Source organism: Bidens hawaiensis, unplaced genomic scaffold (genome assembly GCF_021521415.1).
Source record: "Bidens hawaiensis isolate Kalapana, Puna unplaced genomic scaffold, B.hawaiensis_p1.1 tig00419365_1, whole genome shotgun sequence".
In the NCBI taxonomy this organism is placed as follows: Eukaryota; Viridiplantae; Streptophyta; class Magnoliopsida; order Asterales; family Asteraceae; genus Bidens; species Bidens hawaiensis.
The window spans coordinates 635,144-647,789 of NW_027504836.1; the positions used below are offsets into that span (position 1 = coordinate 635,144).

Sequence of the window (12,646 nt, forward strand, 5' to 3'; positions counted from 1 at the left end):
GTGAACTTGAAACCCGGTTCCTCTCATGACAAAGATATGCTATATTGTTTTTATATTAAAACTATTAATTGTTATTTAAAATTCAATAATATTCTGACAAAAATAATATTGAAAAACTTTTGTGTTATATGTAAATGCTATTAGTATCATGTTAAAAATTTGAGAAGCATATACGTACTCGATATTTATCCAAAAAAAACATGTTTATAATAATACAAAGGATTAAATACTTTGTTGGAATTAATAATGTTATTAATAATTAAATATGAAAAGTGTATGTCAATAAATCAAAACTGAAAAAAAAAACAATTTTTTTCTCGTCTTAAAACGTGTGCCTGTGTAGAAATAATTGCGTAAATATATTTACATGTATCGAATCTATCTTAAAATAAATGTAAATATATTCCAACTTGCAACCATGTGCGTGATTCAAACTCTCACCATTTTGACGAGGGAATACCCATTATCACTTGTATGTCTCTAGAGTTGTATTGCTTTTTTATATAATAATTTTTATATAAATACAATTAATATTCTTTGTATACATGATAGTAACACGTACCAATTTTCCGATGGGCCATTGGATCCTATGACTTGTAAACTATGCTACATTGAAAATATTATTTTAACTCGTATGGAGTAATTTAAATGTGTGGTGTGAGAATAATATGTAACCAATGATAATTTGGAAGTTGGAACTTATGAAATAACCATCAACCAATACTAATTTATGCCATGAAATCAATGTGGTTATTATTAACATTTGTGATCAAACGGTTAAGGTCAACATGTAGCACGCACCATATGATTATAATGAATGACTGATTGAGATGAAGAAGGGAGTCAGCATCTTCTAGAAACACTAAAAAGTTATAAACATGTATATTAAGATCATTTTGTAGTATGACTTTACTTCCATGCATGACTTTAGGTAAAAAATAAAATAAAATAAAAATAGAATCATGCCCTTTGACTCTCTAAAACAAGACAGCCAAAGCCCAAAGAATAACCTATCCTAGTAACCAGACAATTACAGTATATTATATCTATATCTATATCTATACTGCATTATAATACATACAGATAGGAGCTTTTCAATACAGTTGTAGTCCTTTATTTAATCAGGTTCGTATATGATCAGGTTTGTTAATTGTTCGTATATGATCAGGTTCGTTTACTTTGTTGAATACATTTGGGTTTAATTGGCTTTCGTATATACAGTTGTAGTCCTTTATTTAGTGGAGCAAGCATGAAATGATGAAAACTGGATTGGATTTTTTTTCTTTTTTTCTCAACGAAAAAACTGGATTGGAGTATAGTTTGTTGCTGATAAATAAAGTTACATGTTGGTGACTTGATGATACATTTAGATGAGATAAATTTGCTTCTGGTTGATTTGGAAATAACCTCTATTTTCAATTCACCAATGGACTTCTTGATTTCTATTCATCTATTGCATTGTTATTAGTTTTTATTAATTGTGTTTGTTGTACCGGTCACGATTGGAGCCTGGGGGGGGTGTTAATGGCCATTGTAACCCATGGGTGTCGGACATACCAGTGGGTTTTGAGTATATCGGTTAGTTTGTTAAAAACATCCGTTGGGTATACCAGTCCCAAAACCCATCGGGTATCTATCGGGTTTTGACAAAATATTTCAGGATTGGGCTACCTTAACAAACAATGAAATGTTGACTTCTGGATACACAAGCTTTATTGACTGTTTTTGTATCAAACAATTAACATCCTGAAGATTGGAAACTGGTTTAGAAACTGGTTCCGTACTTCAAAAGGCTGGGACAAATTAGTTGGTGTGCCGGTTATGAACGTTCATATATGGTTAGACAACCCTTTCAATATAATGCAAAGCCTTATAAGATTATAATAATCCAGCCCTCTCACATTTATTATTGTTTACTCAATTTTCAGGTTTGGCAGGAAGCTCAAAAACACATATGATCATTAGGTCATCTCTTATTTCATGCAAAACATTTAGTTATTTTCTCACAAAAAATTGTCTTTTTTACTTTCTAGCAGATCACCTCTTATTATGCCTAATTGCTACTAACAAGTTACTCTTTTTTTCTTCTTTTCCAGGAGCCCTCTTCTTAGTGTATATGCTGACATGTCTGTTACATGTAAGGTAATACTTGTATGACAGTAGACACATACTACGTCATAAACATCAGTTACATGACCTTTTATAAGGAGAAAAATAATTGTTAAACACATTGCTTGTATTATGCAGGAATGTTATGATCCGAATCGGTCAATGTTGGAATTGGTTTTTACACCTTCAGAAGAATGGATTACAGACAGTGACTGACATTATTGATGTCATAATGAGTGAACATTCTAAACTCTTTCATGATGAAATTGCAGCAGATGAGAGCAAAGCAAAAATACTGAAATATCATGTAGTAAAAGCACCAAGGTTAGTGTGTCTAACAATTAGTTAGCAACAAGTTAACAATTTGTATTAATACTTCTTGTGGTTTTTTGGGTCGGTTTATAAAACTGTACCAGAATATGATGATTAATAAGTTGAGAATTGATAAAATTAAAAATAAAAATAAAAATACACACCTATAGGAATTTGAGTATATATCACTTCATACACACATTGAGTATATCCTCATAATTGTAAGTTTCGTATTTTTTTATTCATTTTATGTTTGTGGTTAGAAATCACTAAGCTTTGTTTTTTCTTATACCTTATTGCAGGTAGTTAGATGCTTACTGATCGAACCGTTCCAGAATCTGCGTTAAATGAGCAGGCTGGCAAAATGTTGCTTGAAAATTATTAGTATGCAAGACATACCAGGTCAGCAGCTATTGCCATGCTGTCATTTGCAATTTCGTTGTTTGTAGTTATTGTAGTGAAAAACCTTGTTCTTTTTCATGTTTCTATGTTCTACTATGTGGCTTCAACTCTGAGTTCAAGGAATCTTGGAATCTTGAATAATGTAACCCGAGGGGTGTTCACCAGTCGAGCCCGAGTCAAGCCAGGGTGGGTTCGAGCTTGCTCAAAATTAAGCGAGACAGCTTGACTCGGCTCGAGGTCAAGCTTGAAGTAAAACGACCTATGATCGAGCCAACGAGCCGGGCCATGACCCGAGCTGAGCTTAGATCGAGCTCGGCTCAGTTACAATAATGAGCCTATTTGGTTCAGGTCGTTTCAAATAAAAAAACACACGCACACACACCTATAGGAATTTAAGTGAAACTTATTTTGTATATGTTACTTCATACACACAATGAGTATATCAATTCATCAGTAATTTTAAATAAATATGGACATTTGTTTACGATTTTTGAAGTATTTGGAATAACAGTTACTTGTGAATTTGGTATGCTATAGATTTGTTCATCGACTCATCTGGTCTTTATGTGGCTCCGTAGGAAGAAGGTAAGTCAGATTTCATTTAAAATTCGTACTCAATCATCACTAAATTCGACCGGGTGTTATTGTGTGGTTTACGAATTGCGAGGCTAATAAGCCCTAGGTGGTAGGTTATTACCAACTGTTCTTTATGCATGAATATACAATGTGGCTACCACATTTGCACATTTGGTACAGACTGTTACTCACATTTATCTTTAGTTTTACTAGACTTCTAAGGCTCATGCTCTGAAAAAAGCCACCAAAATTGATCCTCGAGATCCCGAGGTTTGTTAGTTACCGTTATGATGTTGATGAAACTTCATGTATAAAGTAGCACATGATCCTAAAGTAATGTTACTTGTAAATTTTTTATATTTGTTTCTATATGGTGCAGGCCTTTCTGGATCTTGAAGGATTATCAATTTCAACTCTGGGCCTGTTTTGGATGCATTTAGAAGCTTATAAAATATTAGCATCTTGACTGCGTCTCATTTTTATTACTATGTTGTGTATCTTTGAGTTTTGACTTTTCATGTATGGACGTAACATCTTTTTATAGAATAAAATGTGTAATTTGGTTAAAATTGAATTGTAATAATTTGGTAAAAATTGATGTGTGATAGATGTTTTTTGTAATTCAGATTATGAAATATAAAGGTAACCCAAAAGTCTTTTCCCAAAACGACAACATACAAGAAAAGTCACGGTAACCTATTTTCACCAAATTCCATTTATACCATTTGTTATTGATTTTGCTCCAATCTCACTTTGTTGAACTTTTGATTTTACTATCATAGCTACACAATGACTCTAGCTAACCTTAATAGCTTTTGAGGTTGATTACAACGATATTTAGCCCTGGAAAATATAAGTTGTCCGACCCTTAAATCTGATTTAACAGATCCGACTGGTCCTATGGATGTTCCATGTAACATACTTCAATAGCATTTGATGTTGATTACAATGATATTCACACAACCTCGTCGATTGGTATTGTAGTTGGTATTGTTTCTTACGTTCTCATTTTTTTTATAAATTAGTATTATTTCCTACATTCTCATGTTAAGATTAAAATGTGCATGAACCTTCCCCATGATATATAATCGTTTGTTATGCATTACCGCATCAACTACCTTAGTCACAAATTGTAAATTGCATCGAACATAAATTTAGCTATATCAAATGCAGGTACCATAACAAACTGAACAACTTTGACCGAATTCTCATTGCGTCCCCGTCGCAACGCGCGGGCACTCCTACAAGTTAACACTTTATGTTTGATTATCGAACATACAAAGTCATCTCTATAATAAATAGGTTTATAAATAAAGGTGTTATAAGTTGGTATCGTAGCTAAGTTTAACCATTCCGCATGGGAGTGAATACTTGAACTTAAACCTTAGTCCCCACGATATTGCATTGGTGTTCGATCCGAGACTTGGATCAATAAGCTGAAGGCAAGTAGTTAGTCTAAAGACTTCTTACAAGTTGTGTAGTATTATATTGTATACTAGTTTGAGGCCCGTGTATTACACGGGTAATTAATGAAAATTTTTATTTAACCATTAGTGAAATATAGTTAAATATAGTTTACAAAATGATCATCTATTTTATACGGTTACAATTTACATTAAAATTACATAACTATGATTAACTACTTTTTTATATTAATATGAAAATATATGTTTCTAAAGCATTTTGGTTAGAGTTATAGAAGAAAATAATGAAAAATAAATATTGATTTTTTTATTGCTAAAACCCGTTATACTACAGAAAAAAAATCATACAAATAAATGACATATACTTCATATAGTAAACCGGTATACATACAAATTATAATTATAATTATAATATTCAACTTCAATAATTTAATGCTAAACACTAAGATATATATAATAGGTAATCTCCATGTTTGCAATATTTATACAAAACGTTTGGAAATAATTAAGAAAATACACATTTTCCTGAGTTCAAATGCATGTGAGAAAATTTTAAATCCAAATTTGAAACCAATCTTATATCAAAAGTTATGCATTGTTGCTCGAATCGTAGTTTAAAAAACAATTTGCATTTTATCAAACAAATCCAAATTCTTTGACAATGATGCACCTTTTATTTATTTTAATTTGTAATTATATGTGACTTTAAAATTATATTCTAACAAACCTGCAACGTCAACTTTAATATTTTCTTATGTTCTTATATCACCATTAATGTTAATGAATGAATAGATTATGATTTACATATAATAAAAACAAACTTGAATTCATATATTGAAATGACTTAAAAAATAAGGACCATATATTAAAATAAGTGAAAAAAAGTGTGGATGGCTATGAGATTGACAAGTGGCAAAAATAGGTAGTCTTTTATTAGAATAGAAAGATTAACAAAAGGTATAACTGTGGATGTGTGACAATGTATATATCGAGGATATGTGTGGACTATTGCACTTGTCCAAGACAAGTAATTATAATTGTGTTGTGTTAGTGATTTTAGTGTAATTAAGGATTAACTTATTGATCAAGTTAATTGTAATACGAATCTAAATAAATCGGGTGCGGGGTGCACAGTTATTTGATCTTATTATAATTTATAATCCTATTGTTACTTAGGGGCGAAACCCCTAAGGCATGGGGGTTCCAAGGGGGCAATGCCCCTGGTAGCGGGGTGCCGCCCCTGGCTGGGGTCAAAAATTTTTTGTGACACGTATTGTTATATTAAAAAAACACATTAGAAATTTAATTAAATTAAATTTCGTATGTTTTATTTGTCACAAATAAAGGAGCGTATTTCATGATTTTGAATTTCAAAATCAGATAACTGCAAAGGCAGTTACAACTGCCCAACCCTAATTAAAACTGCCATTTGATCATACGATGTTTCTCTCTGATTCAAAAACTCTCTCAATCACCATACAGATTCTTGCACTCAATCTGAGTTTTATCCGGTCAAAACACTTGGGAACCAACAAATAGTTTTGATCTGAAAGTGTTTCACGACTCTCAGATTTCCTAAGATATACGATTGCAGATATCCCCAACATGTTGAACGTGACGAATGGTAAATAAATGTGGTAGAATACATGATGCAAACCTTTTATACTCGTGTTGAATTATAAAGGGAATTGGGAGATGAAACGAAGGGTGAACTATGACAATATCTTCCCAATCACGTGTAAACTATGGGGCTTCTTGTTGAAGACACCAGTAAATAAATATTAAAACATGATACAGACCTTTTATACCCGTGTTGAATTATAAAGGGGATTGGGAGATGAAACGAAGGGTGAACTATGACAATATCTTCCCAATCACGTGTAAACTATGGGGCTTCTTGTTGAAGACACCAGTAAATAAATATTAAAACATGATACAGACCTTTTATACCCGTGTTGAATTATAAAGGGAATTGGGAGATGAAACGAAGGGTGAACTATGACAATATCTTCCCAATCACGTGTAAACTATGGGGCTTCTTGTTGCTGAATCTTAAACAGTCATCAGAGAAACCAATGACAAAAGACGAGCTGATATAGGATGAGACAAAGGTTATTGTAAGCCACTACAGTTAAAGTGTGAACTTGCCCCATTAATCAACCATATGAATAACATAGAGGGTGCATGTATTCGATACGAGTCATTGTGACTCCTCTAACAAAGGTACATTTTGTTGCAAACTTGTTAACGATATCAAACAAGAAAAGGGCAAGAAGGGAATCAAAAGTATGACATGGGAAGACTAAAAAAACGTTGTTCTCGAAACATTTTTACAATTATTCATGAATTGCGACTTTTGTTATGATATATAAAAATTTAATGATAGTCATTGTTGTCTTTAAATTCTTATTTATGAAAGCTATTAAAATCTGTACTAAGAAACATAAATATTAAATAGAGGTAAGAAAAAAGTATTCTCAGAGTCCTCATTATCTACATGGGACCGATCAAGGACCATTGATCACTTGTTTATCCGCATAGTAAATAGGCCCGATATCAAAGTAACATGGGACACGTTTTCATGTACAACTTAAGTGACTTAACGATTCACATGATTTCGAACCCCATGATGCCTATATTGTATACAAAGACTTAAAGTCTCTAACGACCTTATCACCATTATGAACGGGCCCGTTTTGACACATTGCGTTGCTTAAGTTTTGGTTAAGCCGTCAATTTTAAAGTGTCAAAACTAATGTACATATAATTCATAATGCGATGACTTTGATATTAATAAATATATTGACACGTAAACCTTAGAGATTATCTAAGATGGCATGTTAGAGAACCTAGACCTCTCGGGCTCTTAGATAGAAATTATAAAAAAGAAAATTGAATTAAGAGCCCGATTTACGTATAGATCTTCCAAGAAGGCTTCTTATCATTGTAGAAATCCTAAAGTTTAGTGTGCAATATGTTGATTGAAGATTTTGCTATTTTTATACGTTTTACACCACTTCACCTTTTTGGTATATTCAAACCAATTATGTGAGATTCAAACTAACTTCTTGTCAATAAAAACTATAAATTGACCATAAAAGAAAGACTATAGAAGTTTGAGGTTTGATGTTGAAAAATTACACCTAAACATGTAATTAATTGAATTGGGCCCCTCAATGTTCTATGGTGTATTGGTAAGTTGAAAGTTGAAACCTTTCCTCACATTGTTATGTTGTTTTCTTAATATAAAAATCTAATTGATTATCTAAAATTCAATAATATTCTGATTAAAATATTAAAAATAAGCGTTTATATGCTATGACTTTTACTTAGAAACATATATGTATTCAATATTTATACAAACAAAACTTTATATGTTTTAAATGTAGATAAATGTATGGTAAACTTATGTAGTTGCGGACCCATAGTTTCTTTTTATAGGGTGATCGAGAGGTGACGGGTAATTATGATTTTAGGTATAAATAACACTTAACTAAAATATGTAAGGCATCCCCTCACTCACACACCCAAAAAACATTGTTTCTAAAACATCATTATGTTTAACCATCGTGCATGTCATCGTTAAAATAAGTAGGTAAAACTGTAAATACGTAAACGTATTCTTTTAACAATCGTAATATAGACGTCATATTATAAAACAAATATTAATCTAGAAGAGAGTATTATATTTAGCACAATTTAATGAGTAACGGCCATACCACATGCAATATGCCAAATAAATATCACAAACACATTATATTATATATTATATGCGACATACCCCACACGTCTTTATTGGCGTTAGGGTCTCACCAATCCTTAACATGCACCACCTCATTAATATAGATTTCTTTATTGAGAAAATTAATTAAGTAGTAGATTTTTTTATATTTTATGTACTTTTTCATAATCAATTTTTACAGATATTTAACTCTATAGTTGTTGCATATTCGGTTTCAAATCGATTAAACAGAAAATAAATCGAACCAAAATTACTTAAGACCGAACCGAGCTATGTATTTAGTTTTTCATTCCATTTTAAACATAAACATAATTGGATTATCGGTTTAGAAAAATTTAAATTCGATTGGAATTGAACAAGATATAATGGTTATTAAAGTTTGTTCATTAATCTAGTTTAATTACAATTTTAGACAATTCTTATTTACCCAAATCCAATCCAATAATAGAATAGTAGTTTTTTTGTTCAACTATGAAAGTTGAACCAACTTTGAATTATGTATTCGGTTCAGTATTGAACTACCTTAACTCAGTTTCGTTTGGTTTTCGGTTTCGACCAATAAACCAAACCGTGGCATAAGGATTGTGACTATGGTCACTCCCGTCACGCACTCTCCCTCTTCTTTTTTGCATTAAATAAATAAATAGAAAATGAATAATTATGGAGAATGAGAAAATGGCGTGTGCCGCTATGTTGAAGGGTGATTTTATATGAGGAGAAAGTTGACATGATACAGGCGTGTCAAGTAAGAAAAATAATGTTGAAGGGTGTATACCCTAAGTCTAAGTTTGATGCACGCCTACACGATATAACACATGGAAGATAGGAACCTCAATGCAAAAACATTTAAAGTTACCTAGCTTTGACTATGACACGTCTAATTGATTTATCTAAACGAGCTAGCTAGCAGATAAATACGATTTTAACAGGATGTCAATGGGTAAACAATTAAAAAAGTGAACTGTAAAAAGATTGCTCAAAATATTATTTTTTTTCTTAACAATTTTTTTAAAAAATATATAATATTTAAATCAGATTAAATATATCATAAATTCAAATTCTTATAGACAGCTAATGGCATTATATACTTTAAAAAATCTATGTTTATTACTTTACAGAACTAGGTGGGTACATTTAGACTTGGATTTCATAATATTCTAAACATAATAGATGTAAAAAAAGTCAAAATCATATATTTCATGGGGTTAACGTGTTCAATCAATACAAATGATATGATTTTTTTTCTTCAAACTATAAAAGCTATTTTACGAAATCTTTCGAATTTATTTAAAAGATTTTACGACGTGAAAAATTATTTATTAAAAAGATTTTAGATGACTTTTCTTTTCCATGAAAAAATGTACGTATAAATAGTAGGTATGCAATTCAATCTAACGTTCAACGAACTATTCGTTATTTGTTGACCGTTTAGGAGAAAGTTTGTTATGTTTGTTTACTTAGTAAATGAAAAGGAAAAAAAAGCCATTTTCTTTTTATTTGTGTAACTAAATGAACAAACATAAATGCATGTCCATTTGTTTCGCTGGTTTATTTACGTTCTTTTTTGTTTGTTCATACACGTTTGTTTCTATTAGGCAATTTTTAATTTATTTATTAGTTATAGTAAATACTAAATGACTCATTATGTATCAAACCATTAGCTCAAACAAGTTCCACAACCTTGTCTTAGAGTAATCGACTAACAGAAAAATAAGAGCATACTACTATTCTTCATTTATGTTCACTTATATTTGTTTATATTCCTTTATAGTATAAACAAAGACATATTTTGTTAGCGAACGAATATTAACAAGAATAGTTTGCTCATTTAAATGCCCATGTTTATGTTTCTTTGGTTCCTTTGTAAATAAAACATAAAACAAAAATGATAAATAATTGTAAAATACTATTTAAAAGGAAATGTCAAATTAAACTAAAACAGTAGTCAAACCATCATGTGTGGCATTTTGGTTGACAATTTTGTACTTAAAAAATGAAAATGTAACTAAGTATACTTGGTAATATTTTTTTTATATTAATTCCAGCAAAATTCTTGTAACGTGCATGATTCAAATTATGATATTTGATCCCGACGATATTAAAAGTTTTCGTTTAAGTTTAGCCATATATTTCAGTGAGCGCACCACAGTTGTCTCATTCAAATGGTTTAACCATCTATATATCATTAATCTCCCATTGAAGACGAGTAACCATTGGTTCTCCATGATTAATCTCATCACCACACAATTTACCAATGCTAAAACTAGGATGTACACATATCCAATAGAATAGGAATTACAGATTAATCTCACTCGATATCATTCTCCCTCTTCCACACATTGTCATGCCTCTTCCCGTTGCAATGTCATAGAGGTAGACTATCTAGGAATAAACATAAGTGACTTTTGTGTTACATTTTATAAATACTAGGACCACTTTTATAACTTTTAAAATGTTTTTTTGTTAAAATAAAAAAGATAGTTACTCTTTTAACTAATTTTCATGCGTGTCAATATTATATACTCGAATAGTCTATTTCTGATTGCCAACTACACGACTTGTTTTTATTTTTTAGTAGGTATGCTTAGTTTTCGAAACTGCTAATTAACATAATAAGAAAGAACTAGTCATTAAGAAAGGGTTAGTAGCCTTTAAAATTTGTTACAATGACATATAGTTAGTTCAACATATGTAGTGATCGATATAAATCGATCTTAATATATTAAATATCATCATAACTCACACAACAATAATTATTAATTCTTTAAATTATTGTTGGTTTTTTGAAGGATATTTTTGGAAGTTATCGGAGATTAAAGATAATGAAGGCTTGTGGGTCGGCACTCACTCTCTTTTACTTTAGCTTGCTTACTTTTCTTGTGTGGCGTATTGTCAATATTTTTGATTTTCATTGTTTACATTATATAAAATGCCTACTTCAAACAAATCAATTATTCGATCATATAAATAGTAACACGTGTTAGTCGAAAAACTACCAGCAAACTCCTTCATTAGTAACTTAGTTACCACAAATGTTTGATCAATCAACAGTAACTAAGTTTCCAATAATCGCCCAAGTTGCTAACAAAATGACCAGTTATTGTTGATCATCGTTATTATCGCTCATAGTATCTATTGATAAGTCGTGTTTGATCAGATACTAATGATCTCACTTGCCAGTTGCCATTGATGGACTAAATTGTTACTGATCTTAGTTACCGCTCACGACTAGTAACAAATTAAATCCAAAAGAATCAGCTTCTTATGACAATCAACTCCATACAAACTTTTGTCAAACATATATATTCAAAACAATTTTCAATGAATTTTCATCAAGGTAAATAGCATTTTTGCACTGTATAACACGATTCCTTTAGGAACTTCACCCAATAAACCCGTTGCCCCCTTAGAACCCCATGGTCACTAAAGAGTTTTGTTTTAAACCTTCGGGTTTGAAGGTGTTGGAAATGACAATGGTCTTGAAAAAAATTATGTATTCCACGCCTCTTATTATAACCACATTTATTCACATTTTTCTTTATTTTTAAGTAAATGCAACTAAATTAAAACACTTTGATAACATTAAAGTCATCATCGAGACTGATTATGGTTTTGACAAAATCCATAGTCTTTAAAAGTTTAAAAATAACATGTTCCTATAATTTACTGATTAGCTGATTTTCATGAATATATATTATCAATAATATATACTTCATTAGTTCATTTACTATTTCAACTATATCGAAAAAATAATGATTAACTTGAGAAAAAGAATTAGTCAACCAAGTCATTAAGAAAGGGCTAGTAGTCTTTAAAAATATGTTAAAATGACATATCTAGTTCAATAATACATGATAACACATGTAGTGATCGATAAAAATTAAAAATCTTAATACAATGGAATATTAAATACCATCATAATACACACAATCATCTATTTGCAATTAGTTTCTTTAAACTTATAGCTTGTTAAAAAACACAATAAATAAAGGTGGAACATTTTATAAGCATATTGAATCATCTAATATTAGATACGATTTTGAAATACAATTGTGATTCATCAAGTAAAATATATTGAGAT

General features: G+C 30.6%; 1 long non-coding RNA gene across 1 annotated transcript; it reads left to right on the forward strand.

The window, feature by feature from the left end:
* Positions 1–2,601: 2,601 nt before the first annotated feature.
* LOC143608424 (uncharacterized) lies at positions 2,602–4,198 on the forward strand. Its single transcript, XR_013149250.1, has 4 exons — positions 2,602–2,823; positions 3,402–3,471; positions 3,506–3,669; positions 3,779–4,198. It is a non-coding gene; the product is annotated as an uncharacterized LOC143608424 (long non-coding RNA).
* The last annotated feature ends 8,448 nt before the right edge of the window (positions 4,199–12,646 follow it).